An 11667-nucleotide genomic window follows, 5' to 3' on the forward strand; every position below is an offset into this window, starting at 1 on the left:
TACCTGAAAGTTGTTCTTTTAAATGGCATCATTATAAAAAATAATTTGGCTTCTTACCAATAAATTGGTGACTTTAAGGAAGGAACCTATGGTCATTAAAGTAAAAGAAGGTAGGCAGGTAGCAAGGAAAGAAAGAAAGACAGGAAGGAAGGAAAGGAAGGAAGGAGGGGAAAATAGGTTTTCATATAAATGAATAACAACATGATTTTGCCAGGGGAAAAAGGTAAATGAAAGAAGCAGTTGGAAGCCAGAACCATGTGCCAAATACTTGAATTGGTATATGACATTTGATATCTGAACAACATTAAAATATTAATTAGTCAGAGGCATGATTTTCGTTATTTTGAGAAACAACTAAATTTATAGTGTTCTTGCTAATGGAAGCATTGAATCAGCACAGACATGAAAGGTGCAACTTGTTTTTACTAGAACTGCAGGCAGGTATATGATTTCATATGTATGCGTATGTACAGGTAAGGAGAAAGGGTTACATACTATGGGATATCTTTACAGAGATAGGAGGATATATAATATATATGTATATATCACTTGAAAGTAAAACTTTAACCACAAAATTATTCAGTCCATAACAGCACATGTATTACATTATGAAGAATGATTCTTCTGTGTTTGCTGAAGTTTGAATGGCATGTTCATTTAAAAACCATACCTACTTTGATATGGAAAACAGACTCTCAAAATGTCTCCATTAATGAAGAAATAACAATTTTGAAATAACCAGAATCTCTTCCATCTTCCAAGCTTTAACGATGTTTAGGAAAAACTGAATTTGGCATGTCGGTATTGGGTAATGAAGAATAACAGGACTTTAAGTGGGAGGAAGGGAAGAAAACTGAATACAGTTTAAAGCAATATCTCCATGACATTTATAAGAACTATCAAACTCTCCTACAAATTCTAGAAATTCTCTAAATAATAATAAAATGGAAAAAACAATCTTCTCAGCCTTGGAATAAAACTTAAGGCATGAAACAAAATATTAAATATGTTCTTCATTCTTAAGATACTGTACTTCAGGGCTATGTTTACCTGAGATAAGACATTCAGATTAAAGTTGAAAAGGAAATCAACAGGTTATCTTGTCTTAGGCCACACAGGTAGGTAGGTAGTAAAAGGTGGAACTCAAACATCTTCTGATTACAAATTATACTAGCTGGCTCTGGTGCCCAGTGGATCCTTAGGTCTCAAATATATTTTGGGAGTTGAATGTATTTTCTCCAAATTCTAAGATATTTATAAGATCATTAAGTTAAATAAAAAATTCAAAACCATCAGAAAGAACTCTCCAACTTCTTAAGGGTAGTTTGCCCACATTACATTTTTCTCTGCTATTTTGCTGCTCTATTTATTATTCAATATTTTGGAAGTAAAGGAGAATGGATCTATGGGAATATCTTGATGAAATACTGTGCTAAGAGGTAGCATTATTATGGTTTTTAACTTTTTTTTTTTTTAATATAGAGAAAAGGCACAGGGTCCCAGGGCAAAGCCATAGTTTGGGTATGAGCTTTGACTCCCATACGACCCAGGGAAATGGATGATATATTTAAACATGAAATGAAAATACCTCATGGAACCATTTGAGGCTTAAATGAGATAAACCTAATAATACAAGTGTGTCTGGACACAATGAGTCCTCAGTAATAGTTAATTATCAAGGTTATTCATTCACTATTGTCTTGCTTCTAGGGACTGCTCCAGGAAGTCTTTCAGAGTTTCTGAATTGTATTGGTTTAGCTTTTAATTATTATTATTTTTGAAAAACACCTTACATCTTTAATCTAGCAAACTGACCATCAATATATTTTCAACACAGTTTGAAAGCATTTACATGTATTATTACAACTAAAGTGAACTCTGATGACTTAGTGTAAACAGCTTCTGTTTCTATAGATGTCCTCTCCCCCAAAACTGCTGATGACAGGCAAAAGTTAAAGAAGTCTATACGAACTGAGAGATGGTTCTATATACAAGTGTAAATTGATCTAGAGTAATAGTAGAAATAATGATGAAACTTCAAAGTGGTATTTAAAGTACTTGCAGATTTTAAAAATTTGTAAATCTGATGCTTCTGGATTCCTTAAGCAAAAAATACTATAGTAAATTTAAAATTTTGAATATATATCTAAGTTGAATTAATATCTTGGTCTTAAATTGATGCTATACTTTCCATAGAATGAAGTCATAGTGGAAAAAGTTAGAAAACTTGTCCAGTTTTTGCTAAAGTATATATAAACGGATTAATCAGGGCTCTTGATTAAATATTCTATCAATTCTCTGTTTTGATTCTATCCACCTCTCATCCACCTAATAGATATTTTAATATGTTTGCATATATGTTACCCATTCCATATTTCTAACTATAACTAATATCTTCAAATGATTTTAAATTTACAATTTCAGTTGAAAGCCAGACTATGAACATTGACCTCTGAATATAGACTTTCTTCAGTGACTGTTTCTCCTAAAACTTTCAGCTCATTGCAACACTGTGCTTCAAGATTCCAGTTGTCTGAGTGCTAAGTGATTAGAAGGCCATTTGTTTTGAAATGCAAATTTTGACTTATGGCCATTTCCCTCTATTTCACAGCAAAATGGATAAAATAATAAGTAGTAAAAAATTACAGGAAAATTTAAAGCTCTATATGGATGTTTAAAGAAGTCTGAATTGAAGATCATTCCCCTTTCATTTTCTTTTTCCTTCATTTTCCTCCATATGGCTTTTATTTCCACATCATGATAAACATCCTAGTGTTTGCACTTAAATTTAATTTTCCATCTTTCCATTTTTATTAGATTTGTTGATGATTTGTGATCTATTAAAAATAAGAAATGTATTATTTTTAAGTTGTTTTTCTGAATTCACTAAAATACAGTTTTTATGTGAATAACAATAAAGAGCAAAAGTCTAAAACCAATCAATTCTGAGAGACTAAAAAGAATGTGGAAAGAAGCAAGTTACACCATTAAGGAACATACTAGTGGCTAGAGAAATGCCTAGTTCTTAAATTTGAGATCCTAAAATTATTAAAATACAAATGTTAAAAGGATATAGGGGCCATGGTGAAGGTTCTTTTATGCCTTTTTTTCTTTGGTTGCTTAGATCATTCATTTGAGGTCAATTTGCTTTTTCTGTCACCATCGTTGTTATTGACCCAACCGACTCATCCCAAAACAGAATTGGCTAAACTCCTTTATGCAAATATTTATATTAGATCTGATTATTTTGTTGATTAAGCTCCCAAAAAATTATCTAGACAACTATAACAATTTCAGTGTTTTACTTCTTTTTCTCTTTTGTGTCTTATTTTTATTTCTTATTCTTATCTATTTCTATATATGGTATGGAATAACAGCCAAACAGTTAAGCTAATAATTTCTGCTGACTTTATGGTTTATCAATTCTACAGGAAGACCAGCCTCAAACCACTGTTGTGAACTGAAGAAACTATAGATGATTTGGATTAGTCCTGCTCAAAAGTTAAACACCTACCTTCACAATGCCACTAGATAAACCATGTGATGATTCAGTGATATAATCATTGCTATTGCTGAAGCACCTGGAAGAATTTCATTATTTAGAAACACCAAAGTGAATATTTGTATCTATTTTTTTCTTCTCCTTAATCTAAAGGGCATGCAAAGGTTATCAGTAAATGAAATCTAACAGGAACAAAGTTTCTAAGCCTTTAAATGTGATTTAGTCTTGATGAAAATTTTAGTGAAACATTTGGTACAGTTCTATGCAAAAGTTAAATTGAGCCAAAGAATTTTGATTTAATGTAATTTTCTTTTTTCTGAAATGTGATAGAGTGAAATCAGGTTTTGAGTATGCAAAAATACATCATGATGATTATGATACTTATATAAGTAAAATACATGTAAAATATTTGCAGATATTTTTACCATAGAGTCTAAAATTTGGTAGTTTTATTGCAGTTTTCCTTTCCTCTTAAAAATTTAGCTTTTTATTTACTTTATGTAGTTTTTCTATAGCTTTCTGGGTCTCTTCAAATTTCACGTGGAACTATGTAGAGTCATACTTAAGTAAGACATTCAGTTAAGATCTCTCTACCCAGTTCTTAGTCCCAATATGTATCAAATAAAACATTTACATTGTTAGAAGTAGATTTAATAAGCAGATTTAATTACCTGCATTTATTTATTTTTGTCTCTTTCCCTTTTTTGCTCCTTCTCCTTCCTAATATCTTTCTCCTCTCTCTCCCTCTCTCTCTATCTCCCCTAATCTCTTTCCCTTTCAGTTCAACTTTAGGAATGGATCTCATTTTAAATGAGCTACACTAGTATCGGTGTTGTTGTTTAACCATGTAAACACAATTTCTAGAATTGAAAAGAGGATTAAATAATTGTATCAGAAAAAATATATTAAAATATGAGAACTATATTAAATATTATATTATTAGAATAAGTTTAGTTGAACCACCAAGACCCTTTAATTTATACTAAAAAGTTTGATGCAATAATTGATTACAATGACTCACAAAGAAATACTCCTTTCAAAATGACTTAGGGAAACTGTCAAAGCCTATGAAAAATACTAATATGTAATACTCTCATTAGAATAAATTTGAAGTTCCAAACAATGACTTTGACTTTTTCAAAGCTAGCAATTTGGCTTTACATATATTGTAATACACTATAGAAAATTTACTTTTAAAATTTGATTTTGGAAAAAAAACATATATTTCAACTGAAATGGAAATTTAGCCTCCACAAAAATCCAGTTTTGTTGCATATAGTACTTGAAATAATTCTTAAGAAATTTTTTCTTTATATTTCTATAGATAACTAGCACCTTAATGTGAGTCTAGCCTTCTTTTTCAAGACTCACAGCAGCCCACGATGCCACTAATTTTGTTTGTTTATCTGAATTCTTTGCAAATGACAGTTGACCCTTGAACACCACAGATTTGAACAGCATGAGTCCACTTATATATGGATTTTCTTCCGCCTCTGCCACCCTGAGACAGCAAGACCAACCTCTCCTCTTCCTCCTCCTCCTCAGCCTACTCAATGTGAAGATGAGAAAGACGAAGACCTTTATGATGATCCACTTCCACTTAATAAATAGTAAACATATTTTCTCTTTCTTATGATTTTCTTAATAACATTTTCTTTTCTCTAGCTTACTTTATTGTAAGAATACAGCATATAATACACATAATATACAAAATGCATGTGAATGGACTGTTTACGTTATGGTAAGGCTCTGGTCAACAGCAGGCTGTTAGTAGTTGAGTTTGGGTGGAATCAAGAATTATACACAGGGCCAGGCGTGGTGGCTCACGCCTGTAATCCTAGCCCTCTGGGAGGCCGAGGCGGGTGGATCGCTCGAGTTCAGGAGTTCGAGACCAGCCTGAGCGAGATCCCGTCTCTACTAAAAATAGAAATAAAAATTATCTGGACAACTAAAGATATATATAGAAAAAATTAGCCGGGCATGGTGGTGCATGCCTGTAGGCCCAGCTACTCGGGAGGCTGAGGCAGTAGGATCGGTTAAGCCCAGAAGTTTGAGGTTGCTGTGAGCTAGGCTGACACCACGGCACTCACTCTAGCCTGGGCAACACAGTGAAAGTCTGTCTCAAAAAAAAAAAAAAAGAAAAAGAAAAAAAGAATTATACACAGATTTTCAACTGTGCAGGAGTCGGCACCCTTAACCACCATGTTGTTTGTGAGTCAACTACATAGACAATTGTAACACTGCTGCTTTAAATGTGCAGATATATTTTAAAAGATTTAAGGCTAACAAAACATATTAAGCAAATTTTTCTTTTAGGAATAATCTACTCAGAAGTTTTGCACTTGTGCAATTACACATAACTGCTACATTCTGTAAAATATTCATTTAATGTACGAAGTCAGCATGGGATTTCATTCATAGAAACAAAGACCAGATTTTCCCCTTCTTTTACCCATGGACTTGGCCAATTAATCTTCTATTTTTCCCTCAAAGCCTTCTCAAAGGTGAATATAAAGTGAAATTTGTATTCCCTTTAGTGGTACTAAAGGGAAAACGACGAAGCTTAGGTACAATATTATTTTTCTCCCTGTCACAAAGTTGCTGGTTTGGTTGACCAGATAAAACCTGGTTTTATCTTCTAATTGGGTAGTGCACCATCTTCTGGATAATGGGCACCTGTCTTCATCACGGAAGCCATGCTATTGAAAGAACTGGGAGCCAGTTCTGAATTGATACAAGAGGCAAGGAAGCGGGATGATGTTTCTTTTTTAAATCATATAATGAACACCAGTAAAATTTCTGAGTAAGAAAATAATGTCTTTTGGTATTCAAATGTAGTATTCTCTACCTTTTACTCTTTTAAAAAAAATTTAAAGCTTCTAGAAAAGAAAAGAAAAACACTGAAGGTTAAAATCAATACCCAATGCTTTTCATTTTAAGAACAGTATGTACATCTTACACTTCTATATTTTAGTTTATATAAAATAGACATATAAACTGTCTACGTTCATTGCTTTCATTTATTTATCTGGATAAACTTACTGAGCTGGCCCACGTATCCAGGACCAGGCTAGGCTTTGGAAAAACAGATACACAAGACATATTTTTCATCTTTCAGGTATTCTTAGACCATTGTGGAAGAAAAACATACAATTATGGTACATGTTCTGTCAAAATTGTGGCAAGGTTAGAGTACTGTGGAATCATTTAACTGGCAGAAGTTAAGTTTCACAGATAAAGTGACATTCTTAATTTAATAATCAAATAGGAATTCAGTAAGCAAAAAATAGACAGAAATTGCAGTCATGTACGAAGACACAGAAAACATCAGGGTAGGCAGGAAGATGGGGGAGAGTCACAATATAAGACAGATAATCAGCTTTAGATTGAAGAAAAGTCATAACTGCTATTAAAAACAGAGGGACAAGTGCAGGTGTTAAAGGGGTTAAAAGTGGGAATAACCTAATGCTTTCTACTTTGTCCTACAGCAGAGATGGGCAGGGGAGATATGAAAAAGAGCTGTGGGCATTTGTATACATGTGTGTCTGTGAGTTAACCCAAGCATGCATGTACGAGTATTACTAACCCAGTAATCTCAAATAAGAGAGGGATAAAATTTACCCAAGCACCCCTCCTTATCCTTATCCCAGGATTCTGCTGTCAGCTAACCATGCTTATTTATTAGTCTCTAATTGAGAGATATTTGGAGACTTCCATTTTTTAAAATTTAATTCTGCAGTAACCATTCTTATACATACATTTTTGAGGGTTTCTTAAGATACATTTTTCTAAAGAAATTTTATGAACAAATACAGCTTTAATACTTTTGATATGTATTTACAAGTTGCCCTACCAACATTTCTACCAATGTATGCAGCCATTCAGTACATGAAAACATTTCTTTCACCCAGTTCTACAAACTGAGGGATTTGATGTCAGGGAGTACAAACATGGGTAGATGTGTTCTTGGTTTTCATTGACAGTGGGTTATTAAGAGAAGACAAATAAGAATAGGAGATTTCAGGTCCTCAAACCATAGAACTGGTAAATATAGTTGAACAGGAAGGGGACAGTCATTTTCAAGTTTTTGTTTTTTAAAATAAGGTAATTTGCAAAATTCCACGTAACTTTATCATCCATCAAAGAACCTGTAGTCTAGTTGAATGATCTGAGCCTTCTTTGCTAGGAGGATCTCTTTTTGATATAAATTATCTAAAGGACCCACCCACATATTGTGACACCAGTTATAATTTGTTTTCATTGATCAAGAAAATATATACAGACGCTCTTCAACTTACAATGGGATTATGTCCTGATAAACCCACAAGTCAAAAATATTGTAAGTAGAAAGCACATTTAATACAGGTGCACCTAAACCACCAATCATAGTTTAGCCCAGCCTATCTGAAACATGCTCAGAACATGTACATTCACCTACAGTTTGGCAAAATCACCTAACACAAAGCTTATTTTATAATGAAGTGTTGAATGTCTCACAACATTTATTGATTTTCTACTGAATGTTTATCACTTTTGCACCATCATAAAGCCAAAAAATTGTATGTCAAACTATCATATGTCAAACCATTACAGTCGAGGACCGACTATAGTATGAAGCATTATATTACATATTTATGCATTGTATAATACTTAAATTTATAAAAGACATTTACATTTCAATCAAAATAGTATTCATACATATATATACATTTTTTATTTACCTTAGTGTGGATCCCTAGAATTTAGATCATTGGCTGCCTAGTCCCAAGGTAATATACTTCAAAGGTAGAAAAATAGTTTCCAGATTATAGTAATATTTTAGCAGAAACATTAAAAGGGGAGTAACCATAAGCTTGTCATTAATACAGTAATATGCATCAGATTGTTGGAGATTTGTGTTCACTTTTAGGCTTCATATTTTAAGAGATATGTGCTATAAGAACAGGACAATAATTAAAGATTTGAAAAATAAGACCTCTTGGGGAACATGAAAAACATTGGGGTGTATTGCTTAGAAAGAAAAAGAGGCTAAAGGGAGACATAACTTTTTTTTAAAGCATCTGTCAGGGTCAAGAACTTTTGATAAATTACTAATATTTCTGATTCTCACAACAAAACTGCACAAAAGTTATTTTTTTTACTTCTGGGTTTTTAGAGAAGGTAAAAATCTCGGATAAAGTATGAAAATGGCTCAAGGTCATATAAGCAGTGAACATTTGTTTTTGATCTCAAGCACAATTTTTCTAATGCCAGGTCCTTATTCTTCCATTTATAGCACAGTTAATATAATTCTGCTCTCCTAATCTGGGAAGAAGCAACAATAAATAAAATTATATAAAATTTAATTTTACCCTTAATGAAAGAATGCACTTTTAATTATTCAAACATTGGGAGAAACGCAGTAAAATCATTTAGTGAAAGTAGGTTTCCATTTTTTTCCATTCTTGCCTTTTGGTTCTCTTAATGTAGTGAATTTATGAAGTTTTCTATCCACTGATTTATATTCATCAAACCTCTGGTCTCAAAATGAAGGGTTAGGTTCAATATTGGTTAAGTATGATCATATTAAAACATTTCCATGAAAGTACTAAAAATATCAGCGTCGATATGTATTGAAATATACTACCACAGTGCTCAAGATAATGGTCAAAATGAAAAATAGATATTATCTCATATTTTGATGTTTATAAATCAGTTAAAGTTACAGGCATTTGGCTTAAGGAGAATTAGCAGCAATACTTTCCATCCTATATTCTTGGTCTGTTGTTGGTAAATAATTAAATTATCTTTGTGCCCAATGATTTATGATTAAAATTCTTTCTCTCAAATATGATAAAGAAAACTACTGTTCTCCAGAAGAAAATATATTAAGGGAAAACATCAGTAATACTAATAAGGACTTATAAACTTAAGGAATGTCTCATTATAAACCTACTACTTTATCCAGGTCAGTGTCAACATTGGTAATCTCTGGAGGAGGTTAGAGATTCTCCATGAAATCTATACATGCCCAAGAAAATTCCTACAGTGTCCTAAAACTCATTTTTCAAGAAAATACTTAATTTTTCAAAGTGACCCTTTAGTCTATTCTTTGCTTGATTTTTAGAAACAAATACAGTAAGACATGTAATTTTAAAAATATATATTCTAGGTTTAACTGTTTTAAACTTGGAAGCACTGGATAGCTGGCTTTACCAATTACCAGTGTGATTTATGCATTGTACTCACTTTCAGCTAGATAATATAATTGTTAGGAACAATAAGTTTGAAAATATTAAACTAATAAACCTGTATTTAGATTGTCTGGAATTATCTTTACAAAGGTCAAAACTCAATTTCCAGAATAATATTAATATATTTCCACTTAATAGAATGTCTCCATTTCAGTGTACACTTAAAAGATAAATTGTTAAGATAAATAATTAATAAAAGATATTAATAAAACATAAAAAATAACTATAATTATAAAACTATGTTAATGAATATAAAATAGCCATAGTAAGTCCTTCTATATCAGTAACTACATTAAATATAAATGGATTAAGCTCCCCAGTCAAAACAAAGAAGGTGGCTAAATTGATTTAAAACAAGAACAAAACCCCACGAGATCCAATCATGTGTTCTCCACAAGAAACTCAGTTTAAATGTAAGGACACACATAGACTGAATGTGAAAGAATGGAAAAAGATACTGCATGCAATGGTTACCAAAAGAGAGCATGGGTGGCCATTTTTATGTCAGATGAAGTAGACTTTAAGTCAAAAACTATCACAAGAGACAAGGGCATGCTGCAATGATAAAAGGGTCAATTCCTCAGAAAGATACACACACACACACACACACACACACACCCCTAACATTAGAGAACCAAAATATGTGAAATAAACATTCACAGAATTCAAGGGAGAAATTGGCAATAACATAATAACAGTAGATTTCCATACCGCACATTCAACAATGGATATAACAACCACACAGAAAATCAGTAAGGAAACAATAAGGAACTAGAAAAAAATCAGTGGTCCCCAACCTTTTTGGCACCAGGGACTCTAGACACTGGTTTCATGAAAGACAATTTTTCTACCGATAGTGGAGGGGGAGAGGGAGAGAGAGCTCAGGTGTTGATGCGAGCAAATGATGGGGAGCGGCTGTAAATGAAGCTTCGCTCATTCGCTTGCCTGGCGCGCACCTCCTGCTGTGCAGCACCCCTCCCCACCAGGTTTCCTACGTTTCATGGAAGCCAATTTTTCCAGTGATTGCGGGGAGGAGGGAGATGGGGCAGTGGAGCTCTGTAGTCCCTAACGGGCCACGGACTGGTGTCAGTCTGCGCCCAGAGGTTGGGAACCGCAGCTATAGATCAACTGAACCTAACAGACCAACAATAGCAGAATATACATACTTTTCATGCACACATGGAACATTCTCCAGGACAGATCACATTAGGCCACAAAACAGATATTAACAAATTTAACAAGATTGAAATCACATCATATATCTTTTCTGATCACAATGTAATAAAACCCGAAATTGCTAGCAGTAGGAAAACTGGAAAGTTCACAAATATGAGGAAATGAAATAACACACAACCAATGAGTTCAAAAAGAAATTACGAGAGAAATGAGAAAATACCTTGAGACAAATGAAAATAAAAATAATACAACATACAAAAACTTATGGTATACATCCAAAGCAGTACTAAGAGGCAAGTTAAATGCATACATTTAAAAAGAAGAAAGATCTAAAATCAAAAACCTAACTTTACATCTCAAGGATCTAGAGGAAGAAGAATAAACTAAATCCAAAGTTAGCAGAAGGAAGGAAATAATGAAGATTAGAGCAGAACAAATAAAATAGAGAATAGAAAAATAATGTAAAAATCAATGAAAGTAAGAGTTGATCCTTGGAAAAGATCAACAAAATTGTCAAATCTTTAGCTAGACTGATGATGAAAAAAAGAGAAAAGACTCAAATACTAATAATTAAAATCAGAAGTGAAAGAAGCAACATTACAACTTATTCCACAGAAATAAAAAGGATCATAAGAGATATTATCTATCAACAAATTGGGTAAGAGAGGGAAAAAATACAAGTTCCCCACCACATAGAAAGACACACTGTCAGCTGGGAGTATTCAACAAAAATAGATTAAAATAACCATTAGACAC

This window comes from Lemur catta, chromosome 13 (genome assembly GCF_020740605.2).
Source record: "Lemur catta isolate mLemCat1 chromosome 13, mLemCat1.pri, whole genome shotgun sequence".
Lineage (NCBI taxonomy): Eukaryota > Metazoa > Chordata > Mammalia > Primates > Lemuridae > Lemur > Lemur catta.